This window comes from Sinocyclocheilus rhinocerous, unplaced genomic scaffold, assembly GCF_001515625.1.
Source record: "Sinocyclocheilus rhinocerous isolate Xijiao unplaced genomic scaffold, SAMN03320098_v1.1 scaffold1198, whole genome shotgun sequence".
Taxonomy (NCBI): Eukaryota; Metazoa; Chordata; class Actinopteri; order Cypriniformes; family Cyprinidae; genus Sinocyclocheilus; species Sinocyclocheilus rhinocerous.
This window is the reverse complement of record NW_015649585.1, coordinates 491,308-502,894: the sequence shown is the minus strand read 5'-3', so window position 1 is coordinate 502,894 and position 11,587 is coordinate 491,308. Positions and strand designations below refer to the sequence as shown.

General features: G+C 34.4%; 1 protein-coding gene across 1 annotated transcript in view; it reads right to left on the bottom strand.

Annotated features, from left to right (window-relative positions):
• Positions 1-9,084, bottom strand: part of LOC107710839 (long-chain-fatty-acid--CoA ligase 6-like) — a 26,365-nt gene extending 17,281 nt beyond the window's left edge. The window contains exon 1 of the mRNA XM_016515690.1: positions 9,012-9,084. The gene's annotated coding sequence lies outside the window, so the exon portion shown is untranslated. The remainder of the gene's footprint in view (positions 1-9,011) is intronic.
• Positions 9,085-11,587: the final 2,503 nt, after the last annotated feature.

Sequence of the window (11,587 nt, the reverse complement as noted above, 5' to 3'; positions counted from 1 at the left end):
GCAAAGACTAAAGTCTCAAAACCAAAGAGATATTCTTTATCAAAGTTAAAACTCTGCCACGCCCCCCTAAAACGGCTCGTTCTAACACGCCCCCACATATCTACCTCACTATTTGGAAATATTTGCATAATGTGCCTGACACAAACAAACAACGCACTTCAAGTAGCACAGACCACAAAGGGGGACCGCAACGATGCTTATGAAAATTAACCATGGTTTTATTATAGTAAATGTAGTAACCATGTATTGATTACCAATTGTATAACCACAGTTGTACAAAAACCATGGCTAAACTAGGTTAGCGTGGTTTATTTACCATGGTTTAACCATAGTAACCATGTTTTATTTGTATTTATTTTTATATAAAGAAGAAGAAGAAGGATGTATATATAGGCTATTTATTTATTTTAGTAGTAAAATGTGCATGTGTTTTTTCATTTGCAGCGCGTTGAGCTCTCTCGGCCACCGTAATTATAGGAAATAAACAGAAACATCTGCTAATTAGTTGCTGTAGAACAAAATGTAAAATTATTCCAAGAGGCTACTGAGGTAATGTGACCTTATTAGACTTTCTTATTAATATTATACATTGTATTTGTTTTATACATTTATATATTAGTTGAATAACTGAACCAATGACAGACAAAGCATAATCCCAGTAAAAAGACATTCATCATAACGACATTTGTTTTCTATTATTCATGTACAGGCATTTGAATATTTACATATTTAATTGTCCATATTTTAATTGTAGATATGTCATAACAGCAACATTATAAATGCAAATGAAATTTCACTCAATTAGCCTATAGTTTGTAATGAAAAGCAAAAATATCTTAAATATACATCTGATTTGTTGAAATACTGAACAACAACCCCATCAATTACAATAAGTATTTATTTTAAAATAGTAATAGCAACAACATGCCATCTGTGCAAATTCTGGGCAGGGTTAGTTTTTATTTTGAAGTAAAAATATATCATTTTCACACCACAAATCTAAAAACAATAGTGTCCACAAATCACTCATTAACTTTGGTATTAAACATAATACTATATCATGGATCGCTGTTTTCCAGAGACACGTGACATTTTGCAGTAGAAAAACTCAAATTGCAATTTATTGTAAAACATACTTCAGTAATTGTTTGAATCGAAAATCAAGTCAAGACACAATACAAAGCAGAGCAGTTAACTGCGGTAAAATTAGGGAGGCAGAACATTTTCGGTAAATTTCTGGAATTTTTGGAAACTTTCCAGGATTTTTTGGACAATTTTGGAAAAAGTTTACGGAAACATTCCGCCCCTTTGCAACCCTAGGTAAAAAATCACTGTATAGGCACGACCTTGAGTGACCTACTGTTATTAAAAAAAATGTGGCGAGTCCAATATGCTAAAAGATAATAATAATCATTACAAAAACCACCAGCAATTATAGTCCATTATTCTAACTCTATGCTGAAATGATCTGGTGCATTAACACTGAATTACATTAATGTGCAGTGACTCTAAATTACTAACCGCTCTCATTGATTTCTTGTAAAGAGGTCTGAGAACAAAACCTGAATGAAAAGCACTCAGCCCTGAGAGAAGCCAACTAATGTTTCAGCCTCATCTGAATGCCAGGAGGAAGTAATGATGATTGGCCGACACACAACAGGCGCTCGGGTAACTCTCGGCCATTTTCGAGGAGGCAGGACACACACGCAGCCGAAACATAAACACAGCACAGGTGTGGAAGCGTTTCATGACACACAGAAGAACAGGTGGAGATGACGAGAGGTGTGGTTTCTCGCTGACAAGCTGCAAGTAAATTTTAATGGGGTCCCGCAGCAGAAGATGATACTGCTGAAGCGAGTAAAGTCGCACTGATTTGGTGCTGAGATGGGGTGACTGGGAGGCCCCAGTGTAAACGCATTTGCCAATGAGACGACCCAAACACGCTCACTTCCCGGGACTCAATTCACAGCCTCTCTCTCTCTTCTCTAACCTCTCACCCACTTCCTCCCCCATTAAAAGCACAGGAGGACAAAGCATGATGTCATCACCCCTCGCCCTGCATTGGTATTCCCACAGAGAGGGAAAATGCCCTCCCTTCTCTCTCTTTAAATGCCACCACAGCAAGTGCCGTGATGTTTGTCTCCAGAATACTTAACTCTAGAGATGCCGAAGCCAGCCAGTGTCACAACTTGGTTTATAATAGCCACGGATGATGATATGCACACAATACAACTCTATAATGACATAAGACAACCTATATATATATCAGTATGACTAATATTTACAATAATAGTATAATAATATTGATTCAAGATACATTAGAATTTAAAAACAGAATGTCCAGACCACAAAACCTTCAAGTCATAATTTAAACCATAATCATTAATAAAATAATAATAATACAATTTTCACAAACAAAAGAGGTATAGTTTATTATCCCAATTAATCGATGCTGTCATGTTCAAAAAGTATTCTATTTTATAGCCTTATTTGGCACTAAAATTTAATTCATGGGTATATCAGCCGTTTTAAAACAGTTCAGAAATTTCCAAGAAATGTAAGAATATTAAACATTAAATTTTAGTAAAATGTACAAATTTTATACAAAGTACAATTTAAAATCATTAAAATGTAATAATACAATTCCAAAATGTTGCCCAAAACGTTTTTATAAATGATAAATATATGATGATGACATGACACATAGACAACCATTCGAAAGTTTGAGGTAGGAAAGATTTTTGGTATTTTCAGTTTTATTTGGTCAAAAATACAGTAAAAACAGTAATATTGTGAATTATTTTTACAATTTAAAATAATTGTCTTTTTTTTATTTATTATGTTCTATTTATTATATATTAATATATACATTTTTAAATGTTATATATTATATTATATAAACTTATTATTACTCAATATATTATATATTTTAAACTGTTATATTATGTCATATGATACATATACACTACCTTTCAAAAGTCTGGATTTTGCAGAATCTTTTGTTGCATTATACTGTATAAAAATACAGATAAAAACTAAATAAATAAGTAAATAAATAAATTACTACAATTACAAATAACTTTTCTTTTTTATCTATTCTAATTAAATATTTTATTTACTATATATTTAACATATATAATACATTCTCGTATATTATTTAATATATAGTTTAAAATGTTATTTTAAAAAGTGTCACTTGATCTTTCAGAAATAATTCTCAATTTGGTGCTTAACACAGCTGAAAAAAGTAGCACTGCTTAATATTTTTGTGGAAACCGTTATACATTTTCAGGAAGATTTAGCGGGAAAATCAATATTTGAAAAACAAACCTTTTCTAACTTTATAAATGTCTTGGTCACTTTAATGTGTCTCTGCTTAACAAAAGTATTTTAAACAGTAGAGCTATGCTTTTTTTTTGCAGATTAACAAGGAATTTAAAAAAAACTTTTCTACACCCCACGTGGTCACTTTAGAGGCAAGGGTTAAAGCAACACAACAGTAAACAGGGAAATCCCTTTCATCTGAGCATCTCTGCACATCCCTCTCTCTGTCACAGGTCCACAAAAGCTGGAGATAAATGGATTTAGCAGAGATGACATCTGAAAATGATTCTGCATCACAGATGAGGACAGACCTCTCTCTTTCTCTCCCTCCCTCCCTCATTCATAAGGGCCATTGTCAGAGGTAGACAGGCACTATTGTGTGTTTCTGGCACTCACTTGGGAACTTAAACAGAACAAAGAGGGGAGAGAGTGACAGAGGCTATTACTCAAACTGGTGCTAAATGAACTAAAGCGCGTTTCAAAGAAAGGCCTACAGGAGTTACAGCCTCCGTCGCTGAAGAAAACTCAAGCTCTCAGACACCAACACGGCAGATATCAACAACTCACAAAGAGCAGAGATGAGGAGACAAATGTCTTTTATAGGTTTATCTAGACACAAAAACTATTTCGACTTGTTTGTAAAACCGAACAACTTGCCTGTACAGTAATGTACTTACACTCTCAGAAAAAAAAGGTACAAAAGCTGACATTGGGACTGTACACTTTAGGTAATAATATACAAACTTTAGGTACTAATATACTAATATGTACCATTTTGGTACAAGCTCTATAAGTACTAATATGTACATTTTGGTACGAATATGTACACTTTAGGTACTAATATGTACAATTTTCGTACTATATTTACACTTTATGTAATAATAGGTACCATTTTGGTACTAATATTTACACTTTAGGTACTAATAATATGTACCATTTTTGGTACATATATACACTGTAGGTAATGTACATTTTGGTACTAATATTTACACGGCTGGTCCAGCCTCAGGTTTCTATGGCAACCGGAGCTTCTAACGGCCGCTGCAGTGACGCAATGACTTTACCAATCAACGATTGGCTCCTTTATTTAGGATTCGGGACTATCGCGCCATATTGCGCATTTCTCCCATTTATAAGTACAGGAGTGAACTGTCTTTGTATTTCTATAGTCTTTGGTAATATGTACATTTTGGTACTAATACATACACCTTAGATACTAATATGTACATTTTGGTACTAATATACTGTATACACTTTAGGTAGTAATATATATATATATATATATATATATACACACACACTCTAGATACTAATATGTACCATTTTGGTATTAATATGTACAGGTACTAATATCTACATTTAGGCACTAATATGTACACTTTAGATACTAATCTGCACATTATGTTACTAATACACTTTAGGTACTAATATGTACTTTTAAGGTACTCATATGCCGCCGTTAGGGGTAAATAAGGTATAAATGTACATTTTTGTCTGAGAGTGTACAGTAAAAGTTGAGCATTCTGGAGAGTTTTAAAGCATATTTAATATGAAAACGAGGCTGTGAGGGGTTCAGTGTGTAATATTCTGCAGTGTACCTTCATGTCAATCATTCAGCTGAAAAAGCACTGAAAATATATCTTCCCAAAAATTCCTTGAGACCAAAAGTTGAGGTGTGATGCCTGACCTTGAGACAGCACTGAACAGACTGTACATCCCTCACAGCCTTGTTTTCAGTCGTGTCCAATTATGTAAGGTGTCTACCCTGACTCATGGTCCATTACTGAAGAGCATTATTAGTGTCACATGTGGCCACGGGAAGCGTGAATTTTGCGGTTGTGATCTCAGGACGGTGTTGTTTCCTGTGCGGAACCGTTAAACGGCATTTTAGTTTGTTCTTTAGGTCGTAAAATTGTACCCACTAAAAAAAAGTGTCATAAACATTACAGGCTGTAGTTGAGAGAGAAAACCTCAGGCGGAGCTCCTGTACAAACAATGTGATGAATGGAGAAACGGTTCGTTTGTGCTGCTAACATGAATGATGCCTCAGAGCAGCGGTCTTATTGCTGAGAGGTGTGCTATTGCTTTTCTAAGTGATCGGACTGACAGTTTTGCCTAGTGGATGATCAAATAATTGAAAACAATTCAACAAACTTACACTGAAAGAAGAACTCAAGCTGTATTTACTTATACTTACACTGTAAAAAAAATTCCGTAAAATTTACGGTAAAAAAAAACGGCAGCTGTGGTTGCCAGAATTTTACCGTAAAAAATACAGTAGCAACGTTTTAGGTTTTACGGTTTTAACTTAAATTTACAGTTAAATACCGTAATTTCATTAACTGATATAATGTTAATATACCAACCTATTGAAGTACTGAAATCTGTTTTGTACCTTTGTAATACACTGATAACCACCAAATGCAGGTGGTGATGAGAAAGTCACATGATGAACCAAAGCCCATCACAAGCAGCTTTTAAATAATAACATTTATAGAAGGTGCACAGTGTCATTCACACAAACACTAAACACCATCATGGTAACACACATGAAACTGAAATAATGCAATAAACATTCATTTAACAACATTAGGTGTACCACACAACCTTAATATACAAAACTGATAAGAAAAAAAATAAGAAACAGTTTAACAAAAAAACATCAAATTTGAAATGTAACGCAGGGAATTCTGGGAATGTTAATTTACGGTTATTCACTGTAAATTATACAGTCTTTTTCACTTCCAAAAACGGTATACTACCGTAAAATTAATGTCCAATACAGTTTTTCACCGTATATAGTAGGGGAATTTACCGTTAACCATTTAACAGGTTTTTACTGTAGCATTTTTAGTCTTTTACCGTTAAATTCACGGTCATTTTTTACAGTGTACAACATCTTAGCAGCACAGTCCTGGCAACCACATGCTGAAAACTACTTTAAACACCCTGGCAATCACCCAATAGTTCAACAGATAATTATTATTTCAATAGGCACTGAGAACAAAGTTGTATTTGATTTATAACCCAGTTGTCACACACACACACAACATGGTCTGAACCTCTTACAATGCCGAGAGAACCTCAGTGCTCAGAACAACAGGCACATTGTTAGACTAAAGACATTCAGGATCCGAATATGTGTGTAAGGTAAAACCTCACCGTTAGGAGACGGGATGTATGCGAGTGAAAAGTGATGTTCAGTCGTGTGAGGATGGAGAATCACAAGTGAATAAGCTCACTGGAAAGAAAACCTTAACGAAATCTTTGATATCGCAATTATTGCTCATTGACAGCAATGGCGATAAATGAAGACTCATTTATTAGCTCTTGAGAAAAAGTGTGTCACTTCTAGAGTTTTAGAAAAGATCTCCACAATATCTCAAACGGTGTCAAATTCATTCATTTTAATAAGTAATTGAATATCCATATCATTTTATAGTGCTATACGTGTCTACAAATGTATTGCCTATTTTGTTTGTTTATTTATTTTTTAATTTAAAGAAAAGTTATAGGAAAAAAACTCTGATTTTAGAATTGTTTATACTATTATTTAAAGTTTTGAATTAGCTTTTATTTTCATATTTTCAGTTTTCATTTTAACTTTAGTAATTGTGTTATTTTGCAACTTTGTCATGTCTTGTTCATGTGTTTTTAATAAATATTGCATGGTATTGTTTTTACCTCTTTTTATTTCTATTTGCTATTATTTTAGTTTCAGCAATTTTGAAACTCTTGAAATGAAAACCTCTTAATTTCCTTTTTTATTTTAAGAGTTATTAGTTATTTTTTTATATTATTTTAGTATTTAATATTCAATGTATCAGCTTTTTTATTTAATGTTTTATATTTCCAGTTTTCATTTTAAACTTAGTTTTAGTAATTGTGTTTATATTTCACATCATGTCTTATGCGTTTCTTGTAAATAGTATGTGCTTTTTTATTAGGTTTTGTTTTTATTTTTTATTCATCTTTAATTTACTTTTATTTCAGTTTCAACTATTTTAGTACTTATTTCAGAAAAGACTGCATTTCTAATTTTCATTTATGTTTTCTTAAATACTTTTTCATCAATTATTTATATTTTATTTTAGCTTTATTTCAATCAATTAAAATATTTGTAAATAGTTTTTAATAACAACAACAACACTGGAATGAAAACCTCTTAATTACAGTAAGTCTCCTAAGCCACAAACGAGCAACCTTTGAGCAAAAACCTGTACCTCTGGTTCACAGGATATGAGGTCACATGAAGTGGACTCTGGAAGTGGCATTCTAGAGGATTTGAAAGGGAATATGATGAGGAGGCAGGGAATGAGAGCGCCTGTCCAATGGTTAATGAATGAAGGAGGGGGTGAGTGAGAGAATGGCCTGGGTGTTCTCTGGCTGTGATTCCCAAATGAAGCATGAAGAACTCAGAATCACACTGAAAAGGTTTGGAGAGGAGAGGCAAGAGGGAATGGGAAGGGTGTTGCATCACAGTTTATTAACTGTGCATCACAAATTAACTGTCTGGGAGCGGAAGAGAAATGTGGAAAAGCAGCGACACATCCTTATGTCTGATGTAATATACAGTGAAAGGTAACTATGTCAGCCTGTAGTGGAAGCACGTTTTTTACTTAACACAATATCGCTATATGAAATATCGGAATGGTATCCTGAAGACACACCTCACAACGCGTCTCATCCTACAGGTTGCTTTTGCTGTCATGGCTTTTCGTGCTGCTCAGAAATGTGTTACTCTCAAACTATGAGTCATTTTAAAGCATTTTCCCTACCAACACCAACCTGACTACAAAACAAACCTTTGAATTTTGGATTGTTGTTCGAATGTTACACTAGCCTAAGCTTATTCAGCATGACTAGACATGACACACACATGCACACCCTTACCTCGTTACATAATTGACAAAAACACACCCAAAATGACCCGGCATGACATGAAGACAGAGAAATGCATCAGAGCATAAAACTACAAACTTATTCAAAGTAGCACTTACGTGCAGTTACATAGAAATGCAAGACTCACATAAAAATGTTAATAAAATGGAAAAACTTAACATACAGTTGTCCCAAAAATCATTTAAATAGTTTAGAGACACTTAAAATGTCTGCATATCATTGGATTACATGACATATACACAAACACAGTATGTAAATAGGTATCCTTCCCATGTGTTTTCAAAAGGTAAATGTGATTATTAATCCAGCACTGATATGAATTATAAGGAAAACCTATTAACATTATATTAGATTGTTAATAGTTTAATCTTTTAAGTAATAAAGTGTTTAAAAGTAGCCCATTTAAGTAAGTTGTGCATTTATGAGAGCGCGGCTCTACTTGTTTTCAAAATACGTGCACCGCGCCGATGCCAAAATTTAAAAGAAATGTGACTAAAAAATGTCATATAAAATAATTTCACTCACTATCTATCTATCTATCTATCTAAAGTACTGATGTGATGCTAAACAGACCGAATGTTTTATTACAAACGGGACGACTGAGTGAGTGAGTGATGAATGAATGAATTGGGTTTCCTTTGATAAATAATACATGTGGCAGCTTCTTCCGTCTATCGATATTCTCTGTTTTTTTTAGCAACTACGGTGGCTTTTCTACTTTTGTACGAAATCGCTGCATTTATAGCCTACATGGTTTGTGGAGGTTTTAAGAAACTGGCTCTTACCTGTGAGTGGAATCTGGGTCACAAGTCCTCCGAAAGTTTGTCTATTCTCCTCAGACTGTGGTAAATCCCTCCCGGACCCCGGAGCCAGTGTTTAGCCCCTCTCACAAACACGCCCTCGCTCCCCCTCTGAAGTCAGCCTGCATGCCCCGGGACAAACCTCCACCAACTCCTCGAGGTATTCCCACAACTTCCTCATCCAATTATGTGCTTTAACATGCTTTTTTGGCAACATCTCCAGGGAGTCTGTAACAGAAGTCTAGTGTTTAAGTTTCCATACTGATATTATGGAATACGAACTTCGCAGATTCATCACATTAATTGACAGATTTAATTTAATGCTAAAAACTCCAAAATAATAATAATAATAATAAAATATTTTAGAGCATTGGTTTTCATCAGTTTATCAGCCATTTTGCATGTCCCATTACGTTAATGAATTAGGCTATATTGAACTTCAGTCAACAGTGTTTTTAAAGGGGTCATATGATGCTGCTAAAAAGAACATTATTTTGTGTATTTCGTGTAATGAAATGTGTTTATGCGGTTTAAGGTTCAAAAAACACATTATTTTCCACATACTGTACATTATTGTTTCTCCTCTATGCCCCGCTTTTCTGAAACGCATTTTTACAAAGCTCATCGGAAAGAGAAAGGACAAATTTAAATCGCATCATATGACCCCTTTAACAGACATTTGACATAACTGACATTTTCACTGAAAACCATGGGGACACTGCACATTTGCTATGTCTCCCTAATTTAACACACCTAATTCAGATCATCGGCTCATTTGCAGGGAGCTCCATTAACTAAACTGGGTCAGAAAAGAGAAACATATGCCTTACAAAACGCAGAGCAGATGGTCTTTATGGACTTTTTCTTTGCTTTTGTTCAGTTCAAACAAACAGCCGTGTTAAAACTGGACCAATGTGGAAAGAAATAATTTATTTTCAAATTCAAATCCTGTAGGAAAAATAATCCAGAAGAATTAAAAATCAGTGATCGGGAACCTTTTTTTGACCAAAGAGAAACTTTGTGGTTAAGGTTTTTTTTTCAAAAGAGCTTGAGCATAAATCCTCTTCTGTGTGTGTGTGTGTGTTTATGTGATTACTCACCAAGCATTTTGTCATATTTCTGTCCCACAATTAATGTCTTATTGTGTCTATGCTTTGTTTGTTATAAAGAATGGATTCGCGAGCATGTACTGGAGGAAATAAACAAACAAACAGCATTTTCAACAGTGAGCTTATTCTAACCTAAATGACCCCGATTGGCTATTGTCTTCAAAAAATCAGCAACTCTCTCTGTGATTGGCTACTTGCTCAACGCTGCATGAACACGTTATAAATAGAAACATTTGATGTGCAAACACAACTATACTAGAGAGCTGTTATTACATCTTCAACTGAGGGTGCTGCTTTCATTTGAGCATTTGTCAAAATGAGCCTAAAATGCAAAAAAATACACCTGGTTTGGGATAGAAAAGATCCATTTCCAAAAGCATAAACATAAAATTGAGTTGTAATTACTGTTCTCACAGTTTGTGAAAATGTTAAATACAGTTAGAAAATATTAAACATATTACTTTTAAATGCAGTTTTATTTATCATATGTTCTCATATTTATTGTTTTATTTTTTATTGTTTTTGTAAAGCTATAATTTTGTTATAATAATGATTTGATATGTTTTTTATTTGCAATAGTTACTATTTACTATTTCATAGGTGTTATTTTTGGTGAATTGTTTAAAAAAAAAAACTATGGTAAGTTTGATCCTCAAACATCACTGTAATTAGTAATATATGGAACCCACACCAATTTAAAAAAAACATGTAAAAATATATTATCCCCGTTTTTTAATTCGCAGATAAGCACAATAAGTGAGATTTCAGTGATATTTTTACAACTGAACTAGGAAATGTCCCCGGTCTTAATTTCAGAAATCTGGTCACCTTGTAGGCATAATGCAAATTGGGTTTTTGTGTAGTTAATTAATTTATCTAAATTGTTCTAAATTGAACTATCCTGTATTGGTGATCTGTTTTAATCTAGAACTTTATCTATTTCAGTTATAATACGGGTTGTTATTGTTTTGGTGAATGTCTGTTTCTCTGTGCCCCCCTACGAAAATGATCCCTCCCCCCACTCAATTCTATTTGTTGTGGAGGGGGCCGGCTTCACACGTTTGCCTGGGGGTCCTCAGTGCCAGAATCACCCAATCCAAGCGTGCGCTAGCGCCTCACCCCAGGGTGTGCACGAGTAAAGCGGCCTTAACCGGGTGCCAATCCGTGCCGGTAAAGCCGGCTCACACTACAGGATTGAAAGACTAGCCGAATCACTCTGTTGCTCACACTACGCAACAAGATTTGTTCTCATCTGTCATTGTCTTGTCATAGCTGCGCGCATACTACACAACCCAACACTAACGAGGTGCACACACTACAAAACATTCAGTGAAGAGGCGTTCCCGACCATCAGCGAAAATACGTTTTCTCACATTTTCTCGCGAGAAATTACAGCGATTATAGGCCATTCCTTCAAGCATGGACGATCAACTGGCCCTTCAATTGGTCTGT